Source organism: Stegodyphus dumicola, chromosome X2 (assembly GCF_044657685.1).
Source record: "Stegodyphus dumicola isolate Sdum_Otavi_A_Nest chromosome X2, ASM4465768v1".
Lineage (NCBI taxonomy): Eukaryota > Metazoa > Arthropoda > Arachnida > Araneae > Eresidae > Stegodyphus > Stegodyphus dumicola.
The window spans coordinates 174,979,629-174,990,459 of NC_140781.1; the positions used below are offsets into that span (position 1 = coordinate 174,979,629).

General features: G+C 33.4%; 1 protein-coding gene across 1 annotated transcript in view; it reads left to right on the forward strand.

Annotated features, from left to right (window-relative positions):
- Positions 1 to 9,721, forward strand: part of LOC118196753 (uncharacterized) — a 135,674-nt gene extending 125,953 nt beyond the window's left edge. Inside the window, exon 10 of the mRNA XM_085809101.1 lies at positions 9,552 to 9,721. The gene's annotated coding sequence lies outside the window, so the exon portion shown is untranslated. The remainder of the gene's footprint in view (positions 1 to 9,551) is intronic.
- The last annotated feature ends 1,110 nt before the right edge of the window (positions 9,722 to 10,831 follow it).

Consider the following 10,831-nt stretch of genomic DNA (forward strand, 5'->3'; position numbering starts at 1 on the left):
CATACGCTGCTTGTGGATGCGGTGTCACCCTTTTGATTTTTAGAGGATTAGATTTTTTTCAAATTTAAAGTTGAAATGATTTTTTGAAAATATTAACAAATAAACTGAGAATCTCGGAATACTATAGTTTGCATCATAAGACACAGTGGAGGAAAAAAAATTACCGTAATTTCGCACGTATAGTTCGCACCATCGTATAGTCCGCAGACACGATTTTATATAAAAAAATTTCAAAAATCGTCAGATAGTCCGCGGACTATACGTCCGAAATTGCGTTTTTTTAATACGGCGATATTAATGTATTTTAGAAACAAAGAATTAAGTATAAATAGAAAAAAAGTACTTGCTTACTAATATACCTTCAGAAATAAAACGCTAAATACAAATAAAAACAGTGCTTACTAATTAATCATATATTAATTAATCACACATTCTACCACATTCAGGAAAACCTTCAAAGTCCGATTCATCGGTATCAGAATTAAACAGTTCTAATATATTTTCGGGAAGAGTGTCCGAAAGTTCATTTTCAGCATCACTATCTTCACTGTCAGTAATTTCCTCGCTTTCACTAACAATCCTGGCTAAATGAAATTTTTAGTGTAATGTTTTAAAAAATATTTTGGGAGAATTTTTGAAAATCATTCATATTTTTAGACTTTTTGACGCCCATTAATTTTAAAATTTCATATCTAAAAATATATCGGTTACAAACTTCCAAAATTTTCACAGCTTATAAAACAAACTTTTCGCATTTAAAAAAAAAAATGATAAAGGAAATTAATTGGCTGATTTTTTTTTTTACTTTTTTAAAAGATATGCAATGAAGCAGAATGGGAAATACTGGTTCTTCTTGGGCATCAAACATCGGTTTCAAAGTAATAATATTATTATACCATACTATTTTTATTACATTATTTATACTTTATAAGTTGTTATTGTTGCCAGTTGTTAGTTCAGCGTGAGATCGGAGATATTTCTGAGTTAACTTTCTCTTAAGATACACTCCTTTTTGCACTGTGTTGTGTTTAATGTTCTTATTAGATTGAAGCATAACTACTGATTATACTTAGTGATATTCTAAACACTTGTATGGGTATTTCTGTGAAAAATTCCAGAACTTTGAAGTGTTTCTGTTGATAAAATAAATTTAATTAAGCTATCATCGGATTTGAGTGCAATGACAATCATTTACGAACTATTATCAATCTATTACGAACCTGTATGCACGCAACAATATTATAATTAATTAATGTATTAAAATTGTTTTGAACGTGTTTTACAAAACAAAAACAAGTAAAGAAGAATTCTGCTTGCGTTTATGATTTCTTTTGCAATTTTTCTGGCCTAAGGTTTAAAAAAAAAGGTTTGTAATTTAAGTTTATATTTACCAATTGAATAAATAGCACTAGGTTTGATTTATATATATGTGTGTGTGTGTGTATTGAAATTTGGTAATAAAATTTTAAAGAAATTTGAAATGACTTAATGTCTATTTAGACAGTTTGAATTCTTTAAACTGCAAATGCAAACTGAGAAACCTTTTGCATTTTTTCGATAAATCCTTTTTACTTAAAGTCCTAAAACATATACAGGTGTGGACTAAATTATTTATTATTTTTACTGCTTATTTAAAATTATATACTTTATAGAAACAAGGATGGGTTTTGCAAAATACTGAAAAAAAAATTAAAAAATTACCGTAATTTCCGGAAGAAACGCCGCAGCGTTTACGTGTTTATAACTTAAATTTTCAGCGGGTGCGGCGTTTAGGTGCACTAAAAATAAAATATTTCCTATGATGGTCATTGTACATAGTTTGGATGGCCTTGTCATTGTGCATAGACTGGTGCTGTTCCCACACAAAAGACCACTCGGTTGCTTTTTGCGAGCGTTATTTTGTTTAATTATTATTAATTAACAAAACGTTATTATGTTTAACAAAGCGTTATTATGTTTAATTATAATTCTTTCCCTTGAACGGACCTACATGCCTTATTCACCCTAAACGAGATCTCAGAACAATAACATTCTTCCCCCTTTCAAATCAACATTCTCATCAGTTTGAATAGTCTCTCTCCTCTGTCATTCGATGAATCTTCCAGGACCCATCCTCTCCTCACCCCTGCCTTTTCTGCAATTTTTTTCAAAGGCGGACACGACTCCACCTGCCTCACAATAACGAACTCTGACGTATTTCCCCTTCAGCATGAATGGATTTTTCTTGGCATTCTGCCAAATACAGATCCCATCAGTTTGAGTACAAGTACTTGTTGGATAGTTTTTAAGTAAGAAGGGAACGGAAAATTTTTGAAAATGTCTCTAAACGGCACAGAAGCTATACATTTCTTACCTTTAATTTATTTTTGAGTTATGGTTTCATTTCATGCATTTTTCTTAACTGGTATGTCATATATCAGGACTTAGGTTGAGTTTTTGCATCTATACGGCCCACGAAGATGTCATGCGCAATTTAATTTATTGCGACGTTTATGCTGATGCGGCGTTTCTGTGTAATTTTAATTTTTTTCCCGCCATTTTTCTCGAGTGCGGCGTTTCTTCCGGAAATTACGGTATTTGAAATGAAAATGTGACTGAGATCATATTTGTTTTAAAGATTTTAGATAAAAGTGTATTTTTATTTTTTTCTCAAAAACTAATTCATTAATTGCAAAATCATTCCTTGAAGTTATTAACAACACTCTAATAAATACAATAAAAAAACTGGGGGGGAGACATTGAAAATTGTAGAAGAAGAAAGACATTTTAATTGTAAAATTTTTCTTCAAAAATTTAAATTTAAAAAAATTACTAGCAAGAACTTTTTTTCAGCTTAATTATTTTGTCTTACAAAACCATTTAATAATATTCATAAAAAGTAGATGAAAATGCTAAAAAAAAAAATCATTCAAAAGATACCGAGTCCCTTGTTGCATTGAAGTCGATATGTACTTGTCTTAACTTTAGTTTTAATTTGAACAATATTTCTGGAATGCCCAGCATCAGATAACCTTGCCTGTATTTGCTTGTATAATTTCCGTATCTTGTACAATTCTATGTAATTTTGGGGGGGATGCTATCACATCCCCAGACATCTATCAGCACGACAGTCCAGCGAGCAGTAACTAAAATTAAGTGAACCACGCAATCGTGTAGTATAGTACGGGAAATCTCCCTATTTGCCCTGCTCCCAAGAGGTAGAAGCATTCTAGCAAATTCTACCTCCAGTTCGGAGAAGCAGTTAATGCTTGTTTGCCATGTGAATGGGACACGTTAGAAGAACCGGTTTTTCCCGCCGGTCGAATCTGCTCTTGGGAACGGGCTTTAAGTAACCTTTGCCAAAGCATCATCCTAAGTTTTTACAATATACCAAATCTTTTCTTAGTTCTACCATATTGTTCTTGCATCAGTGGCAATTGTGGTCCAGATGTAGTGGGAACTCTAAAATTTTAGCTCTCTCAAATCCAGAATTTCCCAGATTTTTTTTTTTTTTTTTTTTTTTTTTGTTTTGTTTTGTTTCTCTGCCTGTCTTTGGCATTTCTGCCATTAGTTGTGAGCAGCCCAATAAAATGATTGCAGTGTAAAAAAGTAAGAGTAAAAATTAACCTCGATAGATTTGTCTATAATAAACTTTAAAATAATAGGGCAGCTCTTGAGGTGGTCATCATCTATATCACCCTGATGACACCGAGGGCAACAAGTTAAATCCTTAACTCTAGTCCGATGCAAATGTTGCTGTAGATAATCGTGGCCAGTTGCGGCCTGAAGCAAGCAATTCCAACAGCCCCGTAGTAACGAACTGGGGACATTATTTCTTTTGTTGAGCAGGATATTCCTCTTCTTATCCACTGCTGCATCAACATATAAGGATATTCTGAAATTTGTCATTTTGTTTTGTATAATTATTTTAATAATATTACTCAAAGGGAGTCTGTCTGTGTGCTTATTTCCTAAAGTATCACAAAGGCTCTGAACCCACTGAAGGGTAACACTTTGTTTTCCCTTAGCTCAAAAAGGTTCATTTTACAAGTGTGAACATGGGCATTTTCATTATAGTCCGAATTGGTAAGTGACAAAATAGCAGCTTGTGAATTGAAAAATACAGAATTTTGATCAAGGCTGTTTTTTATTTATCAGTTGTATATGTTAGAGCTGCTATCTCTCCATCAAAACTGTCACAGTACTTTCCAAAAGGAGAGTTTAAATTAAAATTACTTAAACAAGCTCCAGCACCAGCATTTTTTATTGCATTTTCTGCTGAATCATCTGTGCAAACATGAAACCACATGTCTTAAAGGGTACCTGTAATGTATAGTAACCAGAGCAGCATTTTTAAACTCATTTGGAGTGGAGACGTGTTTGTTGACATTCCAAGCAAAATTCAGCTGTTTTTGTAGTGTATATATATTCAAAATGCTTCCACTCCTGTGAGTAAACCTGACAAAACGGTATAGAAATATCCTAAGAACAGTAGAAACTCCAATTATCGGAATCAATTGGGACCTGACCCCATTTGGATAATTGGAGTTTTTCCAAAGAAAGGGTCCACGTACACTTTAATTAATTACTGTATGTTTAAAATGGAAGGGAAAAACTATTTTTAAAGAAAAAAGGTTTTAATTAATTAAAATGTAAAGGCAACACTTTTATGCACATGTTATTGCTGTACAGTACTTACTAGTGCTGAAAGTCATTGCTTGGGTACGTCTCGGCCCAAGTAAGCTGTTTGACTGTCTTCATCCGTTTTCGGGCAGCCAAGTCACACATCTGTTTGACAATGAGAAGTTGCATGTGGTCATACTCACACTAACGCTCCATCCACTTCAATGCAATTTCAAAGCTGCCAAACGCTTCACTAGCTGATGGTCCCATGTAACTTTGACGTTAAGGTCATCAAGTTTGACGTTATTCAACTTTGACGTTAAGGTCATCTTCTTCCTTGACACTTTCTTCTCTCACACTTTCAATAAGTTCATCATCATTTAGAATCTGAAATAAAGGGTCTGACGAATCACACACCATCCATTCTGCTGTATTCTCAGCATAACTTCTGAACATTCAGGAATTTTCAAAAGATTGTTTCCTCAAGTGGCACGCCATCCTCATCTTCCCTTTCCTTTTCTTGAGCTTCTTTTTCCTTCTCTTCTTCAGTCGATATGCCTTTCAAATTGTTCCATGCATGTCTTAATGTGATTGCCTTAACCAAGCTTCAAGCTTCTGCCACCATGTAAGCGCAATCTTTCAAATCAATTTTTTTGTGCAGTTAGCCACCACCCCTTCATCGTGTTCACTCTCTACCAAAAGTTTCATCAAAAGTTGGCTTCTGTAATGGCATTTCATGGTTTCGATAAAAAATATGGTCTATTGGTTGCAATAAGCTTGTGATGTTTGGCGGTAAAAAGAATGTTGAAAACTGGCCATTCCCTCTTTCCAGCAATTCTCTGATGGAGTCAGTTGGTGCATTATCAACAATCAAAAGCACTTTACTGCCTTCTTTTCCAAGAGAATTTTGGTGCTTTTCACTTCAGGGATGAAAATTTCTTCGTAACACTCGATGTTAATCTTAAATTCTGAAAGCTATTTGGATAATCTGCAATTCGGATAGTCAGAGCTTGGATAATTGGAGTTGTACTGTATCATAAAGATCATTTACAGTCAAAAGGAAGGCTCTATGAGTCTAGTCTTTCACTTGCTAGTCTATAGTAATTTTTAAAAAATTTCTTTTCTTAAGATTTTTCAACAAGATTCATAGCACTCCTTTGCCACTTTTCACTTAAAGGCTCCAAATCTGTCTATAATTCCGTAGCAACAACAATAAGAGTCGTTGTTGCGCCACTTGATTTAAGAAATGGATCAAAAATCTGTAAAATCGAAATATTTTTCAAATTTAATTTTAGAACAAATATACAGAGTGTTTTTAAATGAGTATTGAGGTTTTAGCGCTTTGTAATATTTATCATGTAAAACTTAAAATTATTATTTATACAAGAAATGAAAGAACAACTCAAACAGTTTTACCTACAATCTTTACAAGTGTTTAATGTGAGCACCTTTCATTACACAACACACATCAAGTCGATAGCCCAGTTCTTCCCAAACGTTGATTAGTGTTTGTGGTATAATTGTTGCAACAGCTGCCTCAATTCTGTTTCTTAGGTCGTATAGATCAGCTGATAATGGAGGCACATACACATGATCCTTTATGAACTACCTCACACATGATTTTTTATGAACTCAACACTCTCTTCACTAACCCTTGGTCATCCTGTACTCTCCCTTTTGCAAAGGCAGCCAGTATTTTCAAACTGATGATACCATCTGCGAATGTTATTATCACTTGGGGGATCACATCTGAACTTCATCCGGAATACACATTGCACAGTAACTACAAATTCAGTCTCTGCAAACTGCAGAACACAAAAATGTTTCTGTTCACTAGTCGCCATTTTTACTACTATTGTACGCGCATTCGCCATTTCTGGCTCATGTGCATAAACAGAACTGTTTGAGTTACTCTTTCATTTTGTGTATTAATTATGATTTTAAGTTTTATGCACTAAATACTACAAAGCATTAAAAACCTCGATATTCATTTAGAAACACTCTGTATTATTTAGGGTTCAGTGAGAGGGCAAACATCTTATCTGAGCAAAATAGGTTTGTTTTTGTCTTGCATTAAAAAAAAATAATAATAAAATAAAAAATTAAATGCTGTTTCTTGGAAAAAACTGATCTTGTAAGGTTTCGTGCTGAAGTATTCAGACTAAAAGAAGACAGCAAACAGAAATACACAATACTGTATAAACTAATTAAATTTGTTCTTTCTTCCATGGATCTGTTGCTGAATGCTCCTTCAATTATAAAACCTTCCTTGTACAGTATTTGCTTGATATCACAAACCAAAATATTTATTGTCATTATGCTACAAAACTACTTATGAAGCTTTTGGGTCTGGTGACTCGTTAAGAGTATTAGGAATAATTTATTGCATAACTGGACAACTTGCCATACTTTTTGATATTTCACAAACTATTCTCTTCATTATGACATTTCCTCATCTCCCAACATTTGTTGATGCATACCGCAAGCTCAAAAGATTGATGTAAACGGAACTAAAACTCTTAACAGGCAATAATAATTTTACTGCAGTATTAACCATCCAATCAGAATGCTTTGAGAACCAAAACTAACTCAGTCTGACTTGAGATTTCATCCTGAACATTATGCACTTTCTTTCCATGCTTTGGTCTAGCTACACTGCTGTCCGTCTGCTTCTTCTTTTTTGCTACAAAGTTATCGAAAATGTAAGCCTTTTGGAACAGGCACATTTAATGTGCCGACTTGTGTGCAGCTGAAAATAAAACTGAAGATTTAATCTGCCTTCGCCTTTCTTGCTCTTGAAATTATTACATATATATGTATGTATAAATGCAGTAATTCCCAGAAAAAGTACACTCTCCACCCCCCAAAAATAGAAGCAAGCTTAACTTAGCGGTTATTTTTAAAAATTGTTGAGAAACCAAGTAGATGGGCGACTGTGTGAACTGACATTGTGAAACGAATTAATTCCAACTAAAATAAGTATATGTATAATGTAAGTATAACTAAAATAAGTAATAGGTATTTTTTTATTCACTATTCAAATAGTTTGAAATTATGTGTGTTTCACAACAACATTCAGAATTATTTGAAATTATGTAGGATTTTTACTGCACAGTATTTTTCAGGATATTTTTAATCGGCTCTCAATCACCCGTTATACTTGATTCATTTTTAGCCAGTTCCTTTTGCACACATGTACCCTTTTTCAATTCATGCCCCCTCTGAGGTATCCAAACTTTTCTCTTATTATTATTTCCAGTCTTCCTTTTGAGTCATTTTGGCTTTTAAAATTAGAAAGCATACAAGTGCAAAAGGAGAAGAGGCTAAATATTTAATAGATATATGATTACAGCTTTAATGAGTGAAATACCAGCATTTAAGCCTAGGTTATTAAGCTAGTGCCCAGCACCAAGCACAGTTGCCTTATGCATGCATGGGTCTTCTCATGTACAGAGCCAGACCAATAGACATAGAAGATGCTTCTCAGTGATTGACTTCTATGCACAAAAATGGCTGAAATGAGGGCTCAAAAGGAATAGTTATTTTTGAACATACTTGTGAATCAGCAGTGCATATGCTTAAAGATTTCTTGTCAGGAGAGTAAACCTTGCTGTACATTTGAAGTTTGGTAAAATGTATGTTACCACAACGTGGTCGATGCTGTTTAGCGTACTGCATATAATTGAAATTCCCACCTTGGACAAGTTAAAATGCAGATGATTAAGAAAGTGCATATACACAAAATCATGTTCCACAAATCTGCATTTGGCAAGAGTTTACTTTGCAGAGAGAGCAGGTGTTAAAGCTCAAACCAGAGCCCTGTTAGTTAAAATAAAAAAGTGTTAGTAAATTAATATAATATAATAATAAAAATCAGCATTTTTCCCCCCTCCAAGAGGCAGAAAAAGGGGAAGATTACATTACTGGGATAGGTTTAAGATCTATTAGGTACTCAGCTAAGATGCAAATAAAATTTAAAGAAGGTCATAAGTCTCAAATATTAAGATTCATTTTCTCGGTATAATTTCACAAAGTATTTGAGTAACATTACATTTATTTTATAATTTCTCAGAATAATTTTTTAATGAAAGCAGTAGAGGAAATAAGATTCTTTCAGGAGTTAGCATGATAAAGGCTAAACATGGAATGTTTATTTCCCCCTAGAAAATTAATATTGTGGAACTCAGGGTCTCATGACAGGTGTCTGCTAAAAATTTTTTTAAATTGTCGAACACTTTTATTGGATATCCAAAGTTTTGAGTTAAAACACTGAATGACTATTTAGTTTCATTTGAAAGATTCAGATCTCCCATTCCTAATAAGTGTTTTATCCTTATCTAAATGACTAAATACCTTTAACCCTTTTGTTGTTGCAACTCTATAAGACAGTCATATTTAAATAACTTAAGTATTTCTGAGAACGTAGCACATATGGTTTGGTGTTGAATGTTACCTCTTCAAGGGAACCACCTTCACAGAAAACTGGAATCAGTTGGAAAGGGCTTGCAATATATACATTCATTCTTATTCAGATGCCCTGCTTAGACATTGTGTTACATTTGGCTTTCCTAAACCTTAATCCTCCAAGTGGCAAAGTATTTGACACAAACCCCAAGTTACCAAAATAGCCAGGAGTTAGTGGTATTTTCTGGATTATAATTCTAAAATGACTCTCTAAAAAACTTTTCCTTCCAGTATGCATAATACTGTGTCTAATTTTATTTAATTGTTTATTGTGATGCTCATCTGTGTTCGTAAAACTATCATGACTAATACTTTAGAGTGTATATATATATATATATACAGTTTGGCTTCTTAGAAGGTTAATTATATTTACAGTCTTGCTTTTAAATTAGTTTTTACACTAGTTGCTTCATTTTAATTTTATTTCTTACCTGTTGTGATATATTTTTATAAGTGTCTGAATATAGTATTTTTGTCTTTTCCAGGTACCGATTTTGTCAAAAATATTGTGATGTCATTTTATGAGAGTTGTCATGTATTTTATGAAATTTACTATTATCTGTTTGTAATTTTTAAATATTTTATTTTTATGTTTTTTATAATGCTTTGTAACTTGCATATGTATTTCTATGCAAAATAAATATTTCTGACATAATATGTTTCATGATTTAGATATTCATTCTAGGATGTAAGCCATACAATTTACCATATACTCCTTGCTCATCTTCATCTTGGTGCTTAGCTAGTCAGACCTAGTTTGATTTTTGCACAAGTGACTAAAATTATCATTACGTGTATCAAGATGATGATATTTCATAAATTCATCCAAATCAACGTGATTTAATTTTTCAGAACAAAAAAAAGATAAATAGAATTATCATTATCCAGTCTTGCTACAGCTCCATAAGCTAACTCAGAGGCGTCACAAAATCCGTGTAACTCAATAACAATTGCTTCTACGACAAGAATGCTGGCTTCTTTTTCAGGTAGAAGATCGTCCCAATTGAGCTTCTAAACCCATAATCTCTGAAGAAATATTTTAGCTTTAGCTATCACGGGACCCAATAAACCAAGTGGGTCAAAGATTCTCGCTATTGTTAACAAAAATTGTCTTTTAGTAATTTCACACTCATTTTCTAGTTTCACTTTAAAATTGAAACAATCTTTATCTGCTTTCCAGGAAACACAAAGGGCTGACACCTTCATTCGCGCACTGAAATGTGTATTCATCATCAACGTTAACTGCAAGCTCCAAATTATTGCTGCACCATTTGTGCAGAGTCATAGTTGCACTTTTTAAAATCTCAATTAATTCATGCTGTAGCTCTTTTGCCGAACTCGATGAACTGGACCCTGTTAGCACATCATCCATGTAAAAATCACTCTGTAGAACTGCAGCTGCTAATGGAAAATTTGTAAACTCATCTATAGCAAGCTGACGTAATGTTCTCATGGCTAAAAAAGGTGCACTTACTGTGCCATAGGTGACCGTCTTCAACTCAAAAGTTTTAACTGAACCATTAATTGACTCTTTCCACAAAATTCTCTGTAGCTGCCGTTGAGTAGGATGAATCGATATCATTTGATAAATCTTTCTGATATCTGCTGTAAAAGCATAAATATGTTTTCGGAAACGTACCATAATTGAAAACAAGTCCTCTTGAATTACACCACCATTATACTGAATTGAATTCAGCGAATTACCTTTTGACGTTGCAGTCGAAGCATTGAACACTACTCTCAAAGGTGTCGAACTTTTCTCAGG